The sequence below is a fragment of the Pollicipes pollicipes genome, unplaced genomic scaffold, assembly GCF_011947565.3.
Source record: "Pollicipes pollicipes isolate AB1234 unplaced genomic scaffold, Ppol_2.1 Scaffold_4219;HRSCAF=4965_pilon_pilon_pilon, whole genome shotgun sequence".
Taxonomy (NCBI): Eukaryota; Metazoa; Arthropoda; class Thecostraca; order Pollicipedomorpha; family Pollicipedidae; genus Pollicipes; species Pollicipes pollicipes.
The window spans coordinates 24,127,457-24,133,926 of NW_023596448.1; positions in this window are offsets into that span (position 1 = coordinate 24,127,457).

The following is a 6,470-nucleotide window of genomic DNA, read 5'->3' on the forward strand; positions in this document are numbered from 1 at the left end:
CAGCGGCCCGTGGAAGCGGCGCTGCGCCGAGGCGGCCAGCAGCGACGGCCGCCGCGCCTTGGCGTCGTACAACAGCCAGGCGGAGGCGAACCCCACGCCGGCGGCCGCTACCTTCAGCAGCTTGGACATAGTGCCGGCGTCGCCTCCCGCCCGCCGACCGGGCGCAGGTCTGCAACCTGGTGGCGCGGCGTGAGGCGAGGCGAGGCAAGGCGGGTGCAGGGCAAGGGGAGGGGGAGCAGAAATCGGAGTTGGCACGGTGGAGGTTATGTATGACGGTTCGGCGACGACCTGGGCTTTGATGTGCTGTGACTGTGTTCACCTATGCTCGGATATTTGCACAGCCATCAACCGCTCCCCCCCCCCCCCCACCACACACACAGTGATGACAACATAAGGAGATGTAGGCAGTGGCAAAAAAAGACAAGACAATCTGGCAGAAAAATCAATCTGGTGTTGGAGGTACCTTCAGATTATCACTTAGGTTGTGTGGTATTTAATAGAAAGCTTGTTATCAGTGTGTGTATTTTGACAGTTATCAGTATCTGCATCCTTATTGTTTAATCAATGTGACTGAATGCATTGGTGCTGGGACACACAAGAAAAAAGGGATCGCTTGTATTGCTATTGGCTTCCAGATGTCCAGTTCTGGTAAATGGAAGTTAATGGATGTACCAGTAGTCCTTTCCCCAGTTTTGAGAATATGGAAGTCAAATCAGACTTATGCCTGACCAAACCAGACTTGTGCCTGATGCAGCTCCAGATGAATCAAATTGATTCTGATTTGATTCCAAACACTTGGGAGACAAATTAAAAGTTCAATCAAACCTTTTTTCCATTATTGATTTAAGTCAATTGGTAATTACAGCCAAATAAAATGGTTAATTCTGACACTAATTGTTAATGAATGAGAATAGGATCTGAATCATGGTTTAAATCACATGACTCTAATGAAAATAAAGAAAACCATGGCAACAGCATGTGCCACAACATCAAATTTCACTAAATGGTGATATGCAGTGCTTAAGATGTTAATTTTACCAAAAAGATGTGCAAATCATTTAAACCAGTACATTTAAGAAAACTCTGGAGTCCTGTTTAATGGGAATGTCTCACATATGTATGGGGAGTTTGAACTTAAATAAACATCTTGAAGACCCTTAAGTGCAGTTCACAGCTCTACCCTTGTTAAGACCTAAATCCTCAAGTATCTGAGCTACATAAGTTGTTCAGTGCATAAATGAGGGAAATTATCTATATAGATAAGACAGTAGTATAAGCCTTATTCCTAAAAAAAAACAGGAAAATGGAGATATAGTTTGACTGATACTTTGGCAACGTGCCTTTATCAATGTTTCTGCTTTTGTTTCAATAAAGGCATGTTGCCAAAATATCAAACAAACTTTATCCCCATTCTCCTGGTTTTTCTGAGGAAGGCTAAGACTACTGTTTTATCTGAGCTACATGCCCACAAAGATGTGGACACTTTTTGGGGAACCTATTCCAAGGTCACCCAATCACCCATGCTACCAAAATGTTATTCAAATCCTTCTATTCCAATGGCCATGTAGTGATGAAAGTCAATAATAATTATGGGTTGTTCATATCTGGCAGTGATGAACATGATTTCCAGATAGTACAGCCATTATCTGGCTCTCATTAAATGCTGTGCTAGGCATGATTATGTAATCAAAGTGATATATCAAGGAGCATATTTATTAAACAGATTAATTGTGCTGTATAGAGCAGTATTTTCCTTTTTAAAATACAAAAATAGCTATACCTAAGCTTCTTTCATCAAATCTGATGCTTACTTGAATATCTTTAGATATATTTTCACATGTGGAAAATTACATTTAGGTAATACTGTTTCCAAAATTATTTATGTTCCTTAATACATCAAGAATTGGGATATGCATCAAAATTTTTGGACCAGGTTTTGGTGCAATCTGAATATCTGTGAAAGCCATGGTTACACTGGATATGGCTCCACACTCCTTATGTAACTTTTTTGGCAAGCATCAATGGTGCAAAAACTACAGTGCTTAGCTTCAGCTTGCACATACAAAACTTGAGTCCACAGATTATGGATTTATCTGACTGCTTCAAAAATATTAAACCAGGTATTTTGATTTTGTAGTTCCAAGTGCTTAGGCCACCACCTTTCATTCATGCCTTGGATTCAACTGTAAAACCAGAAGCCTAGCTTTATAACCATACCTGCTTCTGATGTACTGAAGGATGGTCATTGTAGGAATGACTGGGAATTTAGGAGTGATTGCAGACAAATCGGTCAAATTTTATGTCAAAAAGGACCTAAAAGCCTATCTTGCTCACATAAAGTATGAATACCTATGCATTTTGTCTTTGGTAGTCTAAAACCATTCATTAAATTATGTAATGATATCCAATCCAACACAGCATAACCTATACAAAGATTAACTAGTGTACTACTACATAGCCAGTTTCCCCAATCCCCATCAGGCACCGGCATAAGCACAAGTAATTAACAAACTAAAACAGCTCTTCACCACCGCGAGATGGATTATATCGTTGCACAAAATAAGAACAAGGCATGAATTAGCATTCACCAATACTGACAAATATATTTATCACATCAAACTCTGTGATATATCATATAGCTCACCCTATCTATAAAACAATGCTGTAGCTTATGGAAAAACCACAAATACCCGAAAAATGTGATCGCCCCCACCCAGCTTGGTTACTCGTATATCTTGAGCGCCTCTAACGCGTCACTTTGACACCACGATGTGCGAATCCAAAAAAGGACTGCCGGTAAAGTACTGTCTTGAATGGATATCTAGCATGACGGGCCAAACCATTGCTGCAATAAAGAGTAAATGGTTGACATCACCATTTTCAATCTTATAGTTCAGTAGGATGCCCTATGACGTGCTTTGGGAGGCCTTTTAGGCTTAGAATACCATTTTGATGGACTTGACCCGCACTTTAGCCAAGCCTTAGTGCGCTGGATCAGGGCTTTCGTTACCCATCGGATGCAGAGAGTGTGGATCCAGGGTTCAAAGTCGAATGTGATCTACGTCGTCAGCGTCCTTCCGCAAGGCTAAAAGCTGGGACCAACGCTGTTCATAATCTTGGAGAACGGCCTACCAGATCAAGTGCAAATCATGGTAAAGATGTTCGCGGATGACACCCAGATAAACTGTCGTGTACCGAGGCCCCTGTCTTGGTTTCCTCTCCAGGTCCACCTCGACGACATGGCCAAATAGGCAGAGAAGTGGCTGCTTCCCTTTAATGCAACAAAGAGCAAAGTAATGCATATCGGGAACAGCAGCCCGAGATTCATCCACTTCTTGAACGCTGCTGAAACTGCGGTCGAGCCCGCTGAGAAGGACTTCGGGGTGTTCGAGGATCATAGGCTCAAGTTGCATGTACCGACGGCGGAGGCGATCTCGAAGGCCGACCAGACGCTGGTGGTCGTGAAGTGTTCGTTTGCCAACATGGATGCTCGTACGCTGCCACCGCTCTGCAAGATCTTAGTAAGTCCGTACTTAGAGTACGGCAAGGTCATTTGGGACCAGTTCGGTAGACTGAACTAGGAGAGGCCGGAGAGAGCTCAGCGACGAGCTATGTGTCTTGTCCACAAAAAGAGGCACCGGCCATACCCTGAGAGGCTCAGACTTCTCCAGTTGCCCCCGCTATACTGCCGTCGTCGCAGGGGAGACATGTTTACAGTGTGTCAACTGTTTCACGGAGGTATGTCGCTGTTGGAAGAGGAGTCCCTGATGAGACACAACTCGGAGGTGACAAGAGAACACCAATGGAAGCTTAAAAAAAAACTAGCGCTGGGACTCTCGTCCGCCGCAGCTCGTTCAGCGCGCGGGTCGTCAACGATTGAAACACCCCCCCCCCCCCCCCCCCACACCCGATGATGTTGTCAAGTTCAGTTGAACGGTTGAAGTCTAGGCTTGATATGCACTGGGCTCACATCATGTGCAACATCCCACACTGAATCTTCCCATAATTTGAGACTGTTTGGTTACCGGACCAGGAGCCTGACGAGACTGGGACCGACAGGCAAAGTGGCCTTTTATCATTCCTGATCACTAAAAGGTATGGTAAGGTAAGGTAATGCGACAAGGACCCGTTTTTGATGTCTTAGAAGCTCGATGGGAAATCCCGAAAAACGGGGAAAACGGATTCGCTAACGGGAAAGCCGGGGACCTGAAATTCAACAAATGTCCGTGAAGTTGGCGCACGGACACTCAGATCATGCCATCCATTGGGCACGCGCACTGCCCAGTGTTGGAGAAGCAGCGGAGCGTCACAAACGTGATGGGCAGATTTACGGTGCAGGTAGTGTCTAGTGCATTCATGGCAGCGAAGGCAAGGCAGCATATTTCGTCAGAGTGGTACGATGACGCTAGGGAGTCGTTACCCCGGACACGCGTGCAAAGTAAAGCGCGCACCTTAGGTCATGAAATAATGTGTAGGAAATTAGGACCATAGATATACATTTTTTTGCTATTTTTGACGTCAACAGGTTAGGCAGTAGTGGGATACAGCTCACCCCTAGAGGGCCTGGAGCATCTCTGGCTCATCCGCTGCCAAGGTCATGCGTCTTAACTTGTGATGAACATAACAGATACATATGCCGTAATGTTTCCGATATCGCGCAGCTATTTTGATAGTAAAGCTGGACGCATTGTGTATATTTACTACTGGAAAAAGAACTGAATGACCTTTCAACTTTCATGAAAGCTGGTAAAACGGGAAGGCAGTATAATGACTTTATGAATGTTCATAACGGCAGCGTAAACCTGTCAAGACAATGTGGACTCTGGCTGCCCCAGCTGCCTCTGACGTCATCCTCTGCTCCGGGAGGCGGCGACCGAGAGGACCGCGGGAATGGCGGCCTCACTAGTTTCGCGCGTCCAGAGTCGCGCGAAAAATTGTATCGGGTAAGGCACGTCCCATAGTCGAGGGCCTGAACCTGGCTTGGAGGTTAGCCGGCGTTTACGGTGCGTGGATCGCGCAAAACGGATGTCCTCAACTGCTGCGACCGCCGGGAGATCCTCGCTCCTAAACCGTCAAACGGCGGACCCTCGCTCCAAGCAACGGCGGACCCTCGCTCCGACCACCGGCGGGCCCTCGCTGCGGCCACCGGCGGATCCACGCTCCAACAACGGCGGACCCTCGCTTCAACCAACGGCGGACCCTCGCTCCTAAACCGTCAAACGGCGGACCCTCGCTCCAACCAACGGCGGACCCTCGCTCCGACCACCGGCGGGCCCTCGCTGCGGCCACCGGCGGACACACGCTCCAACCAACGGCGGACCCTCGCTCCGACCACCGGCGGACCCTCGCTCCAACCAACGGCGGACCCTCGCTGTGGCCACCGGCGGATCCTCGCTGCGGCCACCGGCGGACCCACGCTCCAACCAACGGCTGACCCTCGCTCCGACCACCGGTGGACCCTCGCTGCGGCTACCGTTGGATCCTCGCTCCAACCAACGGCGGACCCTCGCTCCGACCGCCGGCGGACCCACGCTCCAACCAACGGCGGACCCTCACTCCAACCAACGGTGGACCCTCGCCGCGGCCACCGACAGGCCTCCGCGCCGACCACCGGCGGACGCTCGCTCCGACTACCGGCGGCCTGCATTGCAGCCTTCAGTTCTGTACCGGCGGCTCCCATATGGCACAGCCGGGAACGGTACGACCCGTGGAAGACTCGGGAGCGATGGTTCTGCGCGATGCGCCAGTCTCTGCGCGTTCGCCGGTGCTGCTCCCCTGCGATCTGACCGCACCGGCGATCTGGCCGCGATCTGGGCATCAGCAACTATCCCCGCCTATCAAATCATCAGAGTGCAGAAATAGAAACTCGCTCGCTTGTATCAGCAATTTAAGGACGCATGCCGCTGCATGGCTCTGGCGTACACATTACCACATCAGGCGAGCGGCCGGCTTTCACGTGGCCCTTTTCCGAGAAAGCAGCTTACCGAGTTACTGGGTATGACAGAGCGAGGCCTGTGCGCTTCCCCGGTCGATGGCGCCCCTCACTGTTTACATAGGCGTGACGCTGTTTACACCGGCTTTTCGACTGCGCTGATGGTTGACGTGGCGCCTGGGCATAGGCGTACGAGCAGGGAGGCCAACGGACTGCGCCTTCATTCTGCGCGCAATTTTGCCAACGAGGTTATTGTAACGCATGGCGAGAAGTTGCTTTGAAAGAGGCTTGACCCATTCGGTTTTTGAAGCGTCCCACGCGACTGCGTACGGGGACTGGCCGCACCCATAGGTCTTATGACCTAAAAACGGGGCTGGCTTACACTACGACCAGAACACACTAAGACACAGAAAACACAGCGCACACAGAGCACACAAAGCACACAGAACACATCGAGCACACAAAGCACGCAGAACGCACAGAACACAGAGCACACAAACCATGCGGAGCACACGCACACACGTGCACGGTTTGTGAT